The sequence below is a fragment of the Camelina sativa genome, chromosome 16 (assembly GCF_030686135.1).
Source record: "Camelina sativa cultivar CO46 ecotype springtype chromosome 16, ASM3068613v1".
Classification (NCBI taxonomy): domain Eukaryota; kingdom Viridiplantae; phylum Streptophyta; class Magnoliopsida; order Brassicales; family Brassicaceae; genus Camelina; species Camelina sativa.
The window spans coordinates 17376971-17397313 of NC_141895.1; the positions used below are offsets into that span (position 1 = coordinate 17376971).

A 20343-nucleotide genomic window follows, 5' to 3' on the forward strand; every position below is an offset into this window, starting at 1 on the left:
TAAATATGTAGATAAATCTCCAAGTGGTTTATTACGGGAGTTTGTAGCATTATTACCCTTTTCTTCACGAAATCAAAATTTTGCGTGTGAGTCGATAAGTCAGAAATTCTTGTGTAAACAAACTCGACTGAATTCTAAAATATTTATATATATTTTTTGTGTGTGTGTTAGAATTGTGAAAATTATAAATTTGCATCAAAAATATATAATTTGCATATACAAGAATCGGAGCTCCCTATGTTCATATAACTTAAGTTTTGTTTCCAAATAAGTGTAGTTTTATATTTCAATGCATATCTTAGATGAAATTTCAAGTTTCATCTCTATTACTTGAATGCATTAATTAGCTAATAGAAACATGATGCAATGCATTCATGATGAATGGTAAAAATTTGATTTTTTTTTTTCTTAACATGTATAAGAAAACTTTAAAATTATAAGCTGAAATTTATGTTATGATCTTATGTTAATTTATATTTCTAAAAAGTAATAATCTAAAAAATCAGACTAACATACCAAATTTTATGTTATGATTTCCAAAAAAGATAGCCACATTATTTCAAATTTCCGAGATTTTGCAAATAAAAAAGAATTGGAAAGATCATCCAGCTCCTCCACATATAGATAAAGAAGTATTTCGAAACTTTTATGTGGTATCTTTCTTGTTTCAGAAAAATGTTCACATTTCAAATTTTAAAAAGCTGGAAAAACTGATAATTCGTCTAAATATGTATTTTTCATTAACCAAAAATTTGAATTAATTTATATTTCTAAACATCTTTTACCAATTGGTTTTAAATAAGACCCGCAGGAAAAGCGGACCAGCTATTAATACTTGAAATTAAGGCTCCACTCCCCCACCACTTGGTCTCAGCATGTGAAACTAATAATAAGGTATATAACCCTAGTTTATAAGTTCTTTCACATGGACATGAATACTAGATGGTAAAAGATACATATTAAAATGACTATCTCGACATAGGGTCTTATATATAAGACTGCAATTGACTGACTATAAACTAATGACTTTGATTTGGAAGTGTTTTGCCTAGCTTTCCGGAAATTCAACCAATAAGAAGATATAATGATGGTAGACCCGGAAAAAAAAAACTAATTAGGTTGTAAATAATAAATAGTGTTTTTATTTGCCCTAAAAAGAACATTGTTATCAGATATTAGGTTGGAAATAGACTATCAAACGGACAGCGAAGAACAAAAATGGTTTAAAGTTAGATAGAAGTTATTGAACAAAACTAAATCGATATATGTGATTTGGTTTGGTTATGAATTGTAATTTTTTTTTTTTTTTGTTTTTTTATTCTAGAATGCAATGAAAGATAGAAAGTTTCTGAAAAGAATAACCATAACAATATACATATTAAAGATGTCCAGGACCAACCATCTATAATCAAATTTTACTCTAAAATATAAAGTTACCTAAAAGTAACACAATTCCATACGTTAAAAAATACACCACTTAAAACTCAAACTCATATAATTAAATTTTAAAATAAACCATTAAAAACTGAAATTAGATATTTTTTTAAAATAACTTAAAACAGTAAAAATGTAAACTAGAATTTTTGAGGTAGAATATATTTTAGTAAAATGTCTACATTTCCTGTGAACTCAAGTGAGACAGATACATACATACTATATACCCTTGCAAGTTTTATAGGATATTTTTTTTGCGGGTAAATATCTTTAAATAGGTTACGAAGTACAAAATACCGTATAACAAAATTAAAAAATGGTAAAAATATAATTTAGAAAGTCAAATCCTCAACCTCACAACTCTAAGGTCCCAGTTAATGGACCTATCTTTTTAATGGATCTCAAGTTTTTTCACTAGGTGAATGGACCTATCCATATCCAATGATCGGTTTGCTACGTCTCGGAAGCTTTAAAAACTTGTTACCATCCTTACAAATCACCACATAATTTTTCCCTGTGTTTTGTCTTCATTCGCACTGTTCCGACAATCATTTCTTGGAAGGTCACCCATCCTGAAACTACTTAGGCTCAAACACGCTTAACTCTGGAGTTCTCTCAGGACCCTTGACCAAAAAGATAAGTGCAATTTGGTGACATAGGTGACCAAATCAATTCTTTTAAATCTCTCCGCATACCGAGGTGTTACAATTCACCTCCACCATCAGATCGCAACGTCCTCGTTGCACTCCACGATCGTTGCCCCCGATGGTGTGAGTCTACTTGACTTCACACTCGTCTGGGTTAGGGTGTTCGGCTCTGATACCATGTCTACTCCCAGTTTATGGGCCCACATTCTTTGAAGCCTCCCAGACGTAGCAAACCGACCGTCATATATAGATGGGCTCACGAGCCTAGTGATAGGACGTGAAGCCCATTTAAGAAGGTGGGTCTATGGACTCGAAATGGACATGGGACCCATTAAGAGCTGGCGGTCGGGGCGTTACACAAGCAGACAAACTGGTGGATTATCGTGTGATTCAAGCTCTATCTATCAACCCATATACATAAATTCAAAGTTAATTCTAAGGAAAGGTGGATTTGTTGGAAACAAAGCCAAATCTACAACCAATTTTGATTTCAGAGAAAGGTTAACATTTGATATCTGACATGTCTATATTTTGTCTCTCCTTTGCATGTATTCGTCATGCATTTAGTTAGGATACCTCAATGTTTTGCGTCATTTTCTAGTCTCTTCTATACAATTTGCATGTTTAGGTAGTTCTTGCATCATCTTTGCATACATTGTGCATTTTGGAGTATTTCAGGTGTTTAGGAGATGTCCAAATTGTTGGAACCGAATGGAGGCTGAGACATGCGACTCAACCGACGCTCCCGGGAGAGAAGCAATGCGACTCAACCGACATGCGACTTGGACGTGCTCCCAGGAAGAAACACCAGCATCCCACTCGATCCATCATGCATGGAATGGATGTCATTCCACTCGACCAACCAAGCCAGTCATCCGACTTTTTCCACCTCTTTGATCGAGTCGAGTGAAGATTTTGCCTTGAGATTCAGCTTTCGACGTATTCATCAACGTTGTAGGGACTTGAGTCATCTTTCCAATGCCGTTTATTTCAAGCTAATCAGAGGTATGGTTAAAGAGTTAACATCGTTTTAGAAGATGCGTATACACCCTACTCGAGCCAACACCACTATGGGTCGAGCTAACACCACTCTGGGTCGAGCCAACACCCCTCCACTCCACCCTTCAAGCCACCGGTCGAGCCAACCTTCAAGTCACCGTTTGAGCCGACCATCGAGCCATCACTCGACCTCGCTCAAGCCAGCCTCACCGCGCATCACTCGACCTCACTCGAGCCATCTGGATCGAGCCACTGGACGCACACCGACTCGTTCGCACATGTCAGGAAGACGCTCCATCTCACACGCTACAGGAGATTCACAAACTGACTCTTTACCTTGTCGTTTAAGTTTTAGGGATTCACATGTTTTTACTATAAATACATTTTATTAAGTCTTGGCCGGAGACATCTTTTATTTTTTTCGTTTTTGTTTTTCAAGGTTTATCTAGCTACCTAAAACGTTTTGAGAATTTGTATCCAGATATTTTTTAATTCATTGAGTTTTTGCATTTGATTTCTTCTACAAAGTTTTTCATCTCATTTTTATCTATCTTGCTATGCTTAATTCCATGTTTTCCGAGTTTGTATCCTTTATGATGATTTCTGGATCTGAATAGTGTGACAGTTCTTGAGGATGAGATAGATTAGGTGGAGGATCTCAGTATGTAAGGTGTTTAAGCTTAGATTCGTATGATTCCCTTCCGGACTAGATTTTGAAACACTAGTTTCTCTCTGATCAATTGGAATTAGGTCTTAGACATTTCCTCACCCAAAAGGTGTTTGATGAAATGTCTGACCAACTAGTGTCAGAGACTTACATTCCTTGCCTAAGAGATTAGTTGATCAACAGATCAATTAAAACCCAATGTGTACTCCACCACGATCTAGTGGTATCGTTCTAACATTTCACGATCGAATCCACAGAGACCAAGCAATTGCACTACGAAATTATCAAGATCAAATATAGCTAAGACAAAAGAATTTTGTGTTTGAAAGTCACTAACAAAGCAGTAAATAAAAGAGTGTTTAAAATCAATAAATAAAAGCATTGGGTGCAGGAAATCATTAGGGATTATGATCACGAAATTAGATGATTAGATAGGGATGCATTAAACACAATTATTGAACTCAAATCACGTTTGTAAAGCTATCCTACTTCCACAGCGATAACTATCTAAGCAATGAATTTACTAAATCCTAAACTTCCGTTTGAATCCAGCAAATCAAGCAAGCATTAATAGGTTCAGGTTTGATTAGTTCACAAGATGCCTCAACTTCAACTTACGTTGGCTAAGGTCCACCTTGCTCACCTATGTTCTTTTCTAGCAACTCAACAACACTTTCGGTGCCCCGATGAATTTAACCTATGATCATAAACTAGGTAGCTAATCTAGTTTAGGCTTTAAGAACAACAATAGATGAAGAACAAAATAATTCAATCCCTAATCTAAAACACCATCATTAGAGAATCATAAACCCCTTTGAAACCCGAAAACCAATAGAGAAACTACTCAGCCATAAAGAAACAGAAACATCAAATCAAAGATGAAGAAGACATAATTGAATTGCAAAAGAACTAAAAGGGTTTAGAAATCTTCTCCAAGGTGTCAAGAAGGATTAGAGATCTTCTCCCAAAGTTTACAAAACTCAAAAGCTGCGTAGAATAAAAGTTTTTCTTTTTACAGGTCGTGCCTCTTGCTTAAATACTAAAATAAAACCCTAAAAGTCGGTTTAAAACGAAAAAGGAAAAGTTGCTTCGGGTTCGGGACTAGCCGATCCAAATGTAGATCAGCCGATCCAGGATGCTTTTTCCGTGTTTGCTCCATCTGCTTGCTACTCCGATCAGTCTTCACCAAAATGGCTCCAGATGCTTGTTTTCATCCCCAAAACACTCAGTTTCCTTCAAAAGCAACCTTGAACCTGTACAAACTCATAAAAGACCAAAAAAACTCTAAAAGCACACTTTGACTCAATAAAAGACTCAAAACAAATCTAAAAACTATGGTTAAAACCTATAAAATATAGACACATCATTAGTTTTCTACGATATTTTTTGACATGAGTGAACTTGTTTGTCATGCCTGCTTGATCATGTTTCTCTAGCGAGAGCTAGGTTTGGAAGTGGTTGAGTCTTAGTATCTTCTGTCAAGAGATTGGATTAGCTAAGTTGTGATGTTCATTGTTTAGGGATAGTTTGCTTGTGGCATGTTAAACACTCTGTAGACTAGGATACTCCACCGACATCAGTTACTCCCATCCTTAGGACTTTTATCGTTTTGGTTGATATTATGTTTCTAAGACTGCTTTGTTTCTTGTCATCTAGTTCATGCTTAGAATCGTTTTTGGTTTCACTTATTCTTGTTCGCTTCTTATCATACATTTTTGTTTCTAGTTCTGTAACTCATTTCCGTTTTGCATTCTGATCATTCTAGGATTGTTAGAGATAAAACCACTCTTTGAATTGGCTTGACTTGTGATTGTTTGATTGCATCTTGATTGCTAGCAACATCCCATTTGGATTGACACCGTAAGTACTACAACACAGAAGGTTAATTGAACCTACTAGGAGACACAAAATCCTAGTATAAATTTGGCGCCGTTGCCATTTGGGATTCGTTTTACTACATTTAAGATTTAAGTTTTGCAAGATTAAGTTCTGTTATACTTGTCATTCTGAGTACTGACTTGTTTTAGTTGTCTGCTTGTTTGTTTTGCATCTGAGGAACTTGTTGATTGCAACCTTGCATGCACACCAGATCAAGAGGAAATCAGAATCTCCTTCCTGCTATTGACGACATTAATCGGTTGCAAAGACCACGACAAGCTTGTACTTTTATTGATCATCCCGCACCAGTCACTATGGAACAACCTAACGGACCCAATCCAAGACTGCGACACATTGGTGCTGGAGATGCACCAAACACTCATAGTCAGCGTGCTGGAATCTTTCCTGTTGTGCAGAATAACAACTTTGAAATCAAAAGTGGTCTGATTTCCGTGATCCAAGGGAACAAGTTTCAGAGGTTCCCTATGGAGGATCCACTCGACCACTTAGACGAGTTTGACCGCTTGTGCAGTCTCACCAAGATCAACAGACTGAGTGAGGATGGTTACAAGTTGCGACTCTTCCCATTCTCCCTGGGAGACAGAGCTCATCCATGGGAGAAAAACATTCCCAAAGGATCAATCACCACTTGGGACGACTGCAAGAAAGCCTTCGTGGCCAAGTTCTTCTCCAACGCCAGAACAACACATCTCAGGAATGACATCTCTGGCTTTGCTCAGAGGAACTCAGAATCATTCTGTGAAGCCTGGGAGCGTTTCAAGGGTTACCAGAGCCAGTGTCCACATCACGGATTCAGCAACGAGTCATTGCTGAGCACTCTCTACATTGCAACTTCCTGAACAAGGACGTCGATGAAGGATCGAAACTCGTTGAAAACCTCGCCCTGTCTGATGGCAATTATAACGAGGATTATGACCGCACATTTAGAGGAAAGTTTGGTTCTGAGGAGAAGTAAAAGAGAGACCTTAAGAATGTCAATGACAAGCTTAACCTCCTCTAGCTCAGTCAGCAGCAAATCGTCCACTTCGTCTCTGAGGAAGACCCTTTTCACGTTCAGGAAGGGGAGGTTGAGCAGTCTGAAGAAATCAGCTACGTCCAAAATCAAGGTGGATACAACAAGGGTTACAACCCCTACAAGACGAACCCCAATTTGTCTTCCCGGAGCACCAATGTTGCAAATCCACAAGATCAAGTGTACCCTCCTCAGCAGCAACAACAAGGCCAACAAAAACCTTTTGCACCTTACACTCAAGGATTCGTGCCTAAACAACAGTTCCAGCAAGGTTATCACGCTACTTCCGGACCACCACCAGGAGTTTCACCTCAAAAAGTTCAACCTACTCAAGCTCCAGATCAAGAAATGAAGCACATGATGCAACAACTTCTTCAAGGTCAAGCTAGTGGTTCTCTGGATACTGCTAAGAAGTTTGCTGAACTCAATCAGCGGATGAAATGTTCTTACAATGATCTGAAAGTCAAGTTTGAAGCACTTAACTCCAAGATGAAGTATATGGAAGGCAAGATTGTTTCTACTTCTAACCCAACAACTGGCCAACTACCTGGAAAAGCAGTTCAAAACCCCAAGGACTATGCTACTATCCATGCCATCACCACTCAAGCTATAGATGTACGGCTCAATGAGGACAATGAGAGTTTATATGGGGAGGATTTTCTTCAAGTTGAAGTTCCGATAAAGGATCCTGTCGAGGTGGTCAAGGATCCAATTAAGTCAGCCAAGCAAACTGATCCTGAAGCTACTAAAGAACTCGCTGCTCCCAAGGATAAACTTGTGAGATTCATTCCTCCACCATACAAGCCACCTCTACCATTTCCAGTGAGGTTTAAGAAGCAGCTTAGTGAGAAGTATAAAGCTCTGTTTGAAAAACAAGTCAAGGAGATTGAACTTAGGATGCCTTTGCTTGATGCATTTGCACTTTTGCCATAATATCAAAAGTATTTAACTGATTTGGTAACAGAAAGGACCAAAGAGAAAGAGGAGATAGCTAAAAGAGCTCAAGCTAAGGCTCTGGAAGATGAGAGGGGAGTGCATGTCATAGGTGGGGTTATTCATAAATGCAAGGCTGTTATTCAGAAGATGATTATCCCAATGAAGCTAGAGGACCCTGGTTCTTTCAACTTGCCTTGTTCTCTAGGTCCATTGGACTTCAAAAAGTGCCTATGTGACCTTGGTGCTTCAGTAAGCCTTATGCAACTCTCTGTAGCTCAAAGGCTAGGATTCAACAAATACAAGTCATGCAACCTCCGCTTAATATTGACTGATAGGAGTACTAGATTGCCTCATGGTCTACTAGAGAACCTGCCCATCAAAATTGGACAAGCTGAGATTCCTACTGACTTTGTGGTGCTGGGAATGGATGAAGAGCCTAAAGATCCACTAATCCTGGGAAGACCTTTCTTTGCTACAGCTGGAGCAGTCATTGATGTCAACAAGGGGATGATTGATCTCAATCTGGGTAAAAACTTCAAGATGAAGTTTGATATCAAGGATTCTAAGAAGAAACCAACTATTGATGGAGATACTTTCGTGATTGAAAAGAAAGATCAGAAAGCTGGGTTTGACATCTTTGAGGGTGTGAATGAGGCATAAATAGAGGTTTTGGTAACCAAAGAGAAAACTCAAAGTGTCACTCGACCATTCTCCAACTCGAGTGCAATCGTTACCCTCCCTAAGCTTTGAGACATGCTTCCTGATAACCAACCGCAAGAGACAAGTCCTCCCGCGCTTGACAGTTTGTCTGAACTCCAAACAACCAAGATTTTAAGGGATACAGTGATGTAGTTAACAACCATGTTGGACGAGATGAGAGGGCAAATCTTGCAGCTTTAGAGTAAAGTTAAAAAAATTTCTCCAAAAAAAGCAAGACAGAAGTTGGGGATAATGAAGAAGAGAAGATTATTGAATCTGGGCAGAATGTTAAAGAGTATCTGGCTAGACCAAACATTCTAGAGGGGTCTCCAATGCCTCTCTATGACCCTCCAAAAGCATAAGAAGTATGCAAAGTCAAGCTCAAAGACTTTAAACAAGCTCACTTGGGAGGAAGTCCCAAAGGTATCACTGTAAATATTCTTTAGGATCTTTGTGTTTTTAATTTTCGTTTTTAGTTTTCTAGTGTTCAGGAATCTGCAGAAGGGAGTATGGACAACAGAAAAGGAAAAGTGAATGCATCACTCATTGACTCGATCTCACATCCCCCTCGAGCCGCGTCTACTCCACTCACCCACTCGAGCCAGTACAGGATCACTCGACTATCGGACCCATCTCCCTCGAGTCGACTTGGTCCGACTCGACCAACGTCATAGTCTTGCAAACTCCACTCGAGCTCCCGTCGTTACTCCTCACTCGAGACGCGTCTCACTCGACCTTGCAAATTGAGCCAACACCTGCATGACTCGATCGAATCTCTCTCGTTGTTACCAGCTTCACTCAAGTCACTACAACTCTCGCCGTTCTTGCCAACACTATCCGAACTCACCAATCGAGCCACTGTACGAACTCACCAATCGAGCCACTGCCGAACTCACCAATCGGCAACTGTCCGAACTCACAAATCGAGCCACTGTCGAACTCACCAATCGAGCCAATGTCGGGACGCGTCTCCGCGATGCTCGAGCCAACTCGTCAAAGAACACTCTCTCCGGTTCCCTCCCCAATACGTCAATCTTCATATGTGCCACGGGGCAACAACCTTCACCCGCTCCTTCGCGTCATTCATCTCATGAGTCGGGGGAGAGAAAGAGACAAGGTTCGCGTGGTTCCAGAGCCTCCTTAAGTCGTCGGTCAGCGTGTCGTTCTGCAGCTTGAGATGATCACGAGGTTGAAGTCGAGGTTGAGCAGCGAGATGAAGCTTAGGGTGATTATCTGGACATGCACGGGGTTGAGTGGCAGGTCGAACAACAAGGTGATTATCACACTACCGAGGTGGTTGTGCTAGTATCAGACCATGTTAAGTCTAGAGTCGACGACATGCAGTGCGACAAGCAACCAAACATGTATCAGAACACGCAAGCGGTTGAGCAGCAAGTCGACCACGCAGCTGAGGTCACTCCTGCGGAGCCGGACAAGGTGAAGGACAAAGTCAATATCACGCTCCTCCTTGGGCGAGCACCGACTCCTTCTGCTACTACTGAGGTAATCATACCTTCTCTTTGTACATACCATTTCATTCATGCAATGTTTTTGTTGTGACTCTTAAATCCTCCTCCAAATTTTTTTTACACACGAGACTGTGTAATTTAAGTTTAGGGAATGGTTTGAGATGATGTATCTGATGTTGTGTTTTGTGATTCTTATTTTAAATTTTTGCATCATATCATGTTTGCACCCATCTATTTGCGTAGAAAAGCCATAAAAAATTGAAAAAATAAAAATTCGAAAATTTCCACAAAAATACAGTGTTCATTTAGTTGCATTTTCATAGTAGGATTGAGTCTAGTGTTATTCATATAGGGTTTTTGCATTTAGCATATAGGGATTGATGATGATTGTAATCTTGGTAGCATGCTAAATTCAATAGGATAGGGTTAAGATCCTCGTTATTAGTTCTTTGATGCTTGTTGATTGAACTTGAAATGTAAGACTGAACCAGGTTTTGAAATCTCAAAATTGCACTATAGTCTTGATTGAAGCATGTTTTGAATTGATATTATTACCTATCTATCTAAACCTTATCCTGACTTGCAATTATCTTGTTCTGCATTGAAGTCGAATTCATGGATACCATATACATACTTGAATTGTTATTCACATTTTTACCACCCTTGTCAATCCAAGTAGCTGATTCCCATCTTTGGAACATTTTCCCGCACCCTTAACCAACCGTTCTTTCAAGCCAATTGTATTCTTGAGTGTCAGGTCTTTTCCGAGTTGAGCTTGTTAACCGACAAGAGTAGGATCCTGTGTAGTTCTAGTTTGCGTTATCCGGACTAGTAGGACTAGGTGAGAACTCGATTTTGGGTATTGGGTATGGATTTGTGCAGAAAAGTGAAGAAGTAAAAAAGAAAGTAAAGGGTAGAAAGTCTTTAGGAGAGGAATGTGTTTTCAAAAGTTTACAAGTCTAGTAAAGGATTTGGGTTGAGCAAAGTAAAAAGAATTATTGGTTTTGGGCATAAAATAAAAAGATTAGACAAAGAAAAGAAAGTAAAAATGCTTAAGATGTCTAGAATCCTTAGAAGAAAAGAAAAAAAACCACAATGTTAATAAAGATTTACAAATCCGCTAGAATGATAAGAAGTGAACTCCTCCTATGACTAAGTGAAAAGAGTAAGAGTATGAGTTTGAGATGATGTTTCTGATGAAGGGTAGAGATAGGACCAACTTCTAGGTAAGAATGTTAGGACTAAGTTTCCTTGGGGACCTTTGGGTAGACAGGGCGCTGCTTTTGTATGTATTAGTTGGTTTCAACATTTAGCCTTCTCTTAAGCTTAACTCCTTTTCATGAGAGAACCTTATTCTGTATTGATAAAACCACTTGAGAAGGAGACCATCTTCGTCTCAAACCTTTCACCCTAGCCAAATGAGTTCAATGCCATTGCATACCTTGATTCACGGTTCTCTGTTAATGAATGTTAAAAGGAATAATTGATAGGATTGTATGTGTTGATTAAAGATCAGAATCGTTTCAATAAAGTTTTAAAATAAAGTTCTTTCACTATGAATCATAGAACTAAAAACAAGGACATTGATTCTAACTACTCTATTCAGCATGTTCTAGGTTTTGAGACCCATCTTCACACCTCTCGTCCATACTTTGTTCTTGATCGTTTGCTTGAGGGCAAACAAAAAATAAGTTTGGGGGAGTTAATATGTCTATATTTTGTCTCTCCTTAGCATGTATTTGTCATGCATTTAGCTAGGATAATTCATTGTTTTGCGTCATTTTCTAGTCTCTTCTATACACTTTGCATGTTTAGGTAGTTCTTGCATCATCTTTGCATACATTATCCATTTTGGAGTATTTCATGTGTTTAGGATATGTCCAAACTGTTGGAACCGAATGGAGGCTGAGACATGCGACTCGACCGACGCTCCCGGGAGAGAAGCAATGCGACTCAACTGACATGCGACTTGGACGCACTCCCAGGAAGAAACACCAGCATCCCACTCGATCTATCATGCATGGAATGGATGTCATTCCACTCGACCAACCACGCCAGTTATCCGACTTCTTCCACCTCTTTGATCGAGTCGAGTGAAGATTTTGCCTTGGGATTCAGCTTTCGATGTCTTTATCACAGTTGTAGGGACTTAAGTCATCTTTCCAATGCCGTTTATTTCAAGCTAATAGGAGGTGTGGTTCAAGAGTTATCATCGTTTTAGTGGATGCATATACACCCAGCTCGAACCAACACCACTATGGGTCGAGCCAACACCACTCTGGGTCGAGCCAACACCACTCTGGGTCGAGCCAACACCACTCTGGGTCGAGCCAACACCCCTCTACTCCACCCTTCAAGCCACCGGTTGAGCCAACCTTCAAGTCACCGTTCGAGCCGACCATCAAGCCATCACTCGACCTCGCTCGAGCCAGCCTCACCACACATCACTCGACCTCACTCAAGCCATCTGGATCGAGCCACTGGACGCACACGGACTCGTTCGCACATGTCAGGAAGACGCTCCATCTCACACGCTTTATGAGATTCCCAAACCGACTCTTTACCTTGTCGTTTTAAGTTTTAGGGATTCACATGTTTGTACTATAAATAAATTTTGTGAAGTGTTGGCCGGAGACATCTTTTATTTTTTTTGTTTTTGTTTTTCCTTAAGGTTTATCTAGTTACCTAAAACGTTTTGAGAATTTGTATCTAGATATTTTTTTAATTCATTGAGTTTTTGCATTTGATTTCTTCTACAAAGTTGTTCATCTCATTTTTATATATCTTACTATGCTTAATTCAATGTTTTCCAAGTTTGTATCCTTGATGATGATTTATGGATCTGAATAGTGTGACAGTTCTTGAGGATGGGATAGATTAGGTGGAGGATCTCAGTATGTAGGGTGTTTAAGCTTAGATTCGTATGTTTCCCTTCTGGACTAGAGTTTGAAACACTAGTTTCTCTCTGATCAATTGGAATTAGGTCTTAGACATTTCCGCACCCAAAATGTGTTTGATGAAATGTCTGATCAACTAGTGCCAGAGACTTACATTCCTAGCCTACGAGATTAGTTGTCTAGGATGTTTTTTGACATGAATGAACTTGTTTGTCATGCCTGCTTGATCATGTTTCTCTAGCGAGAGCTAGGTTTAGAAGTGGTTGAGTCTGAGTAGCTTCTGTCAAGAGATTGAATTAGCTAAGTTGTGATGTTCATTGTTTAGGGATAGTTTGTTTTTGGCATGTTAAACACTATGTAGACTAGGTTACTCCACCGACATCAATTACTCCATCCTTAGGACCTTTATCTTTTTGATTGATATTACATTTCTAAGACTGATTCGGTTCTTGTCATCTAGTTCATGCTTAGATTCGTTTTTGGTTTCACTGATTCTTGTTCGCTTCTTGTCATACATTTTTGTTTCTAGTTCTGTAACTCATTTCCGTTTTGCATTCTGATCATTCTAGGATTGTTAGAGATAAAACCACTCTTTGAATTGGCTTGACTTGTGATTGCTTGATTGCATCTTGATTGCTAGCAACATCCCATTTGGATTGGCTCCTTAAGTACTACAACACATAAGGTTAATTGAACCTACTAGGAGACACAAAAATCCTAGTATCAATATCTTCTTCTTCTTCTTCTTCTTTAGATCATCTGAGCAAAAAAAATATATGACGTTATCTAAAACGATTTCTTAAAGAAGCATGATATGCATTGAAAAACAGGACAAGGAGAGAGATGCTCAAATGTTGCGGTTGTGAATTCATTTCTGAAATTGGTCTCAATTGTAACTTGCACTTGTTCTTACATTTGTAACTTTTCTCCATTAAATCTCAATAAAAACAGTAGAACTGATCAAAATTGATGAGAAAACTTAGAAAATTGAAACATAACATAACACAAACCGATCCACGCTTTCATTAAAGAACATAACATAACAGAAACAAATCAAAGAACATAACATAACATTGATAAAGAAAAATACATAACACAAAACCGATTCACGCTTTAAGATTCAAGGCAGAGAGTTGGTGTCTTGAGTTGAAACTTACATCATTGGTGATATACGTATTTCCATGGGTTTGCCTTGGTATCGTGTTCATACTGTTGTATTGAATGATCCCGGTCGTTGCATGAACCTTTGAAGTAACAAAACCAAAGCAACTAACTCAAAGATCAGTTGAAGAAAGCTTATCACAACTATAATCTTCAGCAAAAACTGATTCATTCATTCACAACTACCAAGTATTCAATATTTTCACCTAATCTAAATCAAACAAGATTCATAGGTTCAATGAATTACCTTATTCAAACAAAAAATGAAAGCAAATATTAGATCAAAATTCATATATAACATCTAGAAAAACTGCAGAACAAGAAGTGAAACAAGGAAATATATACATTTGTTTAATACCTTTCTTTCACGAGCAATTTCGGCCCAACAATCATCTAGGAACAAAACAACACTGACCTATCATCTCAATTCCACACATAGATCATGCAATTGCATAAGCCAAAGGGTTTAACGATAGTGTATCTAGAACATACATAATCCTTGAAATAAAAACAACAACGATGTTCCCATTCCCATAAGCAATAATCAATTACCAATATTTTCATTACGCAAGAGAAACAACTAACAACAACGGATTCTACTATTACACATCTCGATTTCACATGTGGATTATAGCTTTATCATCAGCAAGAAGAAATACGAATTCAAAGCGATTAAACCAATAAAGTATGAGAAAAACCAAACCGAAGACGAGAGACGCTAGATCCGTTCAGCTTGTTAACAAAGAGACTGATGAGTAACGAGACTTGTCGGAGAGATTTTGCCGTCATCGGCAAGGAAAAGAGAGAGAGAGAATCAAGATTTTCAAAGAAAGAAACTAAAAAAAAATTCGTTTTATCCATTTTTCTCAGCCAATCACAAGCCAACCAACAAACTTAACTGGACTCTTTGTCAAAATTTAATTGGACGCAATATCATATACATATATATAGAGTTGGTCCACTGAATTTCTGAGTGGTTTCTATTAGAAAGCCCATCTGGATTTATTGCAGAGATGATAGCAAGGCTTTGACTTCTCCATCCAGTGAGGAATTTGTTGCAAAGATGATAGCAACACTTAGATAAATTTATAAAATCATTTTGATCGCATGAAATCCATTCTCCGGTGACACATTTGTCGTCGGATCGAAATCGCATCATAATTACTTTTTAGAAAGAGAGATGAAAAGCCAATACGTCCATATCAAAATATGAGTACTGGTGGCGTTTAATTGATTTCTTGATTACATTAAAGTGTTTTGATCCACTTTTTCATATCGACTTATTTTTTTATACATTGTTTATAAACTACTATAAAAAAATAAAAATGAGTTAATTTTCTTTTAATAAATATGAATATTATTTATAGAAAAAATGAATTGTGTTGGTGGAATTAATTTGTTCATTTAAATTCATAGTCCGCGAACAATAAAACAAACTTTAAAAGTTTTAAAATAAAATTGTTAATTTATTCTAATCTTTGCAAAAATCTTAATGGTTTTTTTTATGGGAATTTTCTGATACTGTAATCAAAAGACTGAATCTCATCCTAAGGTTTAGCCCACAAAATTCCGAAAACCATGGAATAGGCGAGCCCCTGGGTTTGTATTATATAATTCATTAGTTACTATTAATAATCCTATGTTTTGTTTTTTTTTCCTCCTAAAATTATGGAAGTGATTGGAAGATAGAAGAGGGTTTTGTCCAACGAATTTAAAACGGACGACGAACAAATATGATGACATGATACACACACGCGCGGCCACATGAATGCCAAACCCCCCAAACCCTACATTTCTTTTGGCACTTTCCTCTTTTTCTAATATAAAATATGTTTTTGGACATTTTTGCATGGCATCGTCACCTATCTCTCCTCCATTTGTCTATCTTTTTTCAGTTCAATGTATCATCAGCAAGAGTTCACTACCCTTGTTCTTGTTTTACACATTCATGCATGGCTTGTTTTTAGTCCTAGTTTTGGATTTTTCTAGCTTCACTTTTGATAGAATTCGGGAGAAAAGATAAATTGATAAACAAAAGGAAGAGTTAACGTTGGATTCTGTTTCTTATGAGCTTTATAAAGAATTATATCATTGCATACATCTAGCTCGAAACTTAATTTCCCTGTTCATATTTATCGAGTAATATTCATTTGTTTATTGTAAACACGACAAAAATGATATTTCGTAGACATTTATTTTTCAACCTACCTAGGCATTTTTATTTTAATGAATTATCGCCAGTCAATCACTTTTATGGCAATATGATATATCGGCTCATCAGTTTTGTTTATCCATACGGTCTATTTTCTTTGTCGTAATCCATACGGTCTATTTGAGCATGTAAATAGTGCTTAGTGCACATAAATACCATTTGATTGTAGCCTTGTAGGTTCTTGTTTATATATATATATATATCTTACAACAAGTTAATTTATTGTTTTTAAAAATCAAGAAGTTAAGTTATTTGTGATATTATAAATTTATATAGAACTTCTAAATTTCATAGGAGGGTGATTTATCGCATATGAGGATATCAAATGCTAGAATATGAATTTCTTTAGAGTTTATAAAGTCTAATAGAGTCGTCTGCTAGTTAATTGTTCGCATGATTATATTATAAGACGAGGTAAACCATGTGAAAGGTCGGTCGACTAATTAACATAGAAAGAGTTTAGGCCAATGTTTAATTAGAACAATTCTACCACTGCCCAATTTAAATTTGCAAAGCCGACTCAACTTAAAATATTGGGTGTAAAAACCAAATGTAGACAGTAATGAAAAAAAAATTTCCTTAAGAATCACTTAAACCACCTTATAAGATGTGTTTAATCAGTTTTACACAGCCTAAAAGACTTGTTAGTGACAATTCTTAATCTCTCTAAACCCCAAGAACCATAAAAGCTTATTTTGTTTTAGTCTTGAAAGATTTTCCCAAACGGTCCGCGAAACAACATGTTTGCCCTATCAGTACAATAAATAGGAACCCTGCTTTGACCTACTTTCCTAAACAAGAATAAGTCTAAATCTTTTTGTAAATATGATAATATCTTGTTCTCCAATCAACAAGTCTCCAAAAGTATTGTCACATCATCCAATATGTGTGATTCCTCGAAAGCGCAAAACTATCTTCCAAAATCCTACAAAGACGCCTTGTAACATCATAAGTCTTCATGCTTTCATTGGGTTAGTTTTTTGTTGAACAACAGTTTAGATTATAATTAGATCAAAACCACGTTGACCAAAAAAATTCGAAATATGTGGTAATGCCCATAGTGATATATAGGCGAACCCGGTTTCGTTCCTCGATCATTAAAAACTGAATTTTGTACTTGTTGCTGAATGTGTAATTTTCAGAAATTTTTCTCTCACATACGCTGAAAATATAATTAAAACTTTAATAAAAGTTGCTATATCTGTTAGGATTTGAACCGTGACTATATACTAGTTTTACTTTTCCGTTATAATTCAGAATCTTATTAGTTATGTATACTGAATTGTGTATTTGTTTTTTTAATAAAAGAAGTAACAGAAGTTAGGTTAGACATCGCCATTCAATGCCGGTTGTTTTAATGAAAAGATCAAACTACCGAATATAACCAATAAACGTTGACATAATTAATTTAGTAAAAAGGCAGAATAGACTACTAGCATGCAACTAATGATTTTAGTCAAAGTGATTCCTTGAGATAACTCAGATAAGTAAGTAGTATAGATAGGAGCTAGATAATGTTAATAATAATCACAATTATGTATGGAGCTACATAATGAACAATGCGGCGATTCGACCAAACTCTGTTACCACAATGTCTCCGCCACGCCGCCATCACACTTTTTTCTCGCTTGCATGCCAATTTTGAAGTTCGAACCTCTTTCTCTATTTACCATTTTATCCTCAAGTAACTTCGTTTTCAGATTCTCACCGTCTCCAAATATTTTGGCAAATCATTATTAAATTGCCAAACATTAAACTCCGATCTTGAGTAAAAAAAAGAAAATACAAAAACAAACGCCGGGCAGATGTAAACAAGCATGTAAACCTTTGACTGGTTTTGGTTGATGATCGAGCACGCGCTAGGAATGAGAGTTAGGAGACAAAACTTCAAAGCATAGTATAGCATATAGTTAGTGTAGAAGAGACAATAGATACATAATTTTTAACGAGTTTCAACAAATGCTTACGTTCTTAAACTTTGTTGGTAATATTTTTTGAGCACAATTACAGTTAGTGCTCAATATTGGACTTACATAAACCTAAGATCTTTTCTTGGCTTATTTCCAATCTATTCCCAATCCACTAAGAGATCCCTAAGATCAACAACACTAATCTATACCCAGGACTCTCACTTAGAAACAAAAACCCTCACCCTTTTCTCCCAAAGATGCCAAAAGGTTTACAAGGTTTTTCCTCCCTTTTTCACGTTCTAAAGAGATAAGTTTTTAAGTCCTAAACCCTCTATATTTAAGGGATTTCGTACCTCTCCCAAGGCTAACAACTTTCCTAAAATCAAGAGGAAATATTTCATTTAACTTTATTCTTTGTTAAACGAATATTTCCTTTTTCCATTAAATCTTCTAAATATCTTCAAGCTTCTTTTTTCTTTGTGCTTTACCTCCAAGTAATATCTCAAAACGTACCTTAAGTATATCTTCATAAATCTTCAAAACCAAGATATACAAACAAAATCAACAGGCCTCTGATGCTCTTTTATCAGACAGACGCTTGTGCATACATCAGACGCCTGTGCCGAGACAGAAGCTTGTGCAGACATATTTTGTACAGCTTCATGAACTTCATCTTCAACTTGAGCTTGCCCACATACACTTACATTCTCCCCCTTTTTTACTGAGTTTTATAACTCAAGCACAACACTTCATGATTTTTGGAAATCCATAACACAACCTCTTGAAGACTGCCCCATAATCAAACAACATCTTGGAAACTCCCCCATAAACAAGAATCATATTCTTCTTACACCATCTCCCCCTGCTTGAGTGGTAAAACTCATTAAAAAACATTAAGAGCTCAAGTTTACCTTGACAAAGCATCCTTGACAAAGCATCCTGAAATATCAACCATCAGCACAAGACTTTGATCAGTCGTCTAACAGACAATTTTCTTTCTTCTTATTATCTGGTCTGTGAGACGATATCCTTTGGCTCAACATCTCGGTCTCCAACATTTTCTCCATTGGCCTGAATCTTGGAATTTCTCATGCACATGTCTTAGATATCGTCTCTTGGTTTGAACACCTCTCTGATTCCTTGAGTAGCCACTGTCAGAATACAAACGTCTGTCCCTTGATGCATGCTTTGTGTAGTCTTCAGGACGATATAAATCATGCTTCTTGATCCAAACTTGATTGAATCTTTGACCCTCTTTGTAAAATTTCTTCCTTCTCATGACTTGTGTTACCCTCTTTAAGAACTTGTAACACTGAGCTTTGATATGACCAGATTTCCTACAATACCAACAATCAATCACTCTTCTCTTAAAGTTGTTATGTAAAGACGCATGCCAAGATTTCAGCCGGTTGTCACTGGTCTCCTTGCTGACAGACAGGTTTAGGACCTTTGACGGAGATATACAGAGACTTGAATCTACAACTTTTGAAGCCAAGGTTTCTCCTTTAACAAACTGAGTAGTTGCACCAGAATCACTTCCATGGTAACCCAAACCCCATCTGACATTACATGTTCTACCCGTTGTCAGAATCTTGTCAAGATCCTTTGTTCCTCTGCTCAACATCTTGATGCTTCTTAACTGATCTTCTAAACGTTTTTCTAAATCACAAGACTTTACTTTTTCCAGAGCTAGATCTTCTTCTAGATTTGAAATTTTGCTTAACAAATCATTCTTCTCTGTGACAAGCCTCTGATTTTCCTTTTCCCTTTGTATCATATCTTTCCTCAGAGTGTTGATTTGATCATTCAGCAACAATTTAAGTTCTTCTTCTGCTGGCTCAGAGTCCTGATCCGTACAACAAATTGTTCCATTATCAGACTTCAGTTCCAACTTATCAGCAGCAAGTTTCGTTGAGCAACAAAGTGCAACAAACTTTGACTTGTTTGTTTGAGGCTTTTGTGTGTTTTTCTTCCTTTTTGGCGAATGCAGACTCTTGAACCCTTTCTTCCTCACTGAAGAACAAACTGATTTAAAATGACCAAAGCCCTGACAACCATGACAACCTTATTCCTTTTCTGTCCTCCTATAATCTTCAAACTCTTGCGTCTTTTATGCACCACAAAACTCTTAAGTTCTCCTGTTTTACTAGCCACTGTGTTCTCTTCACTATCACAAACTGAGAAAACATCAATTCCTTGTGTGTTCTTACCTACATCAGACGATAAGTATTGCAACTCATAGTTTAGCAATGTACTTGTTACCTCCTGAAAAGACATATTGTCTATATCAAGAGCAACATCCATCGCAATTTTCACAGGATGACATCTATGAGCTAAACCCCTCCACAGTTTCTTGACCAACTTCCTGTTTTTGTAATTCTTTCCAAGAGCTCTACCTTCA

The 20343-nt window shown here is 37.4% G+C and overlaps 1 long non-coding RNA gene and 1 other non-coding gene across 2 annotated transcripts; both read right to left on the bottom strand.

Moving 5' to 3' along the window:
* Positions 1–6332: 6332 nt before the first annotated feature.
* On the bottom strand, positions 6333–6439 carry LOC147925658 (small nucleolar RNA R71). The gene has a single exon (XR_015585510.1). It is a non-coding gene; the product is annotated as a small nucleolar RNA R71 (small nucleolar RNA).
* Positions 6440–13629: 7190 nt separating this feature from the next.
* Positions 13630–14729, bottom strand: LOC147925659 (uncharacterized). Its single transcript, XR_015584526.1, has 2 exons — positions 14524–14729; positions 13630–13903 (listed from the first exon to the last, which is right to left on the bottom strand). It is a non-coding gene; the product is annotated as an uncharacterized LOC147925659 (long non-coding RNA).
* Between the last annotated feature and the right edge of the window lie 5614 nt (positions 14730–20343).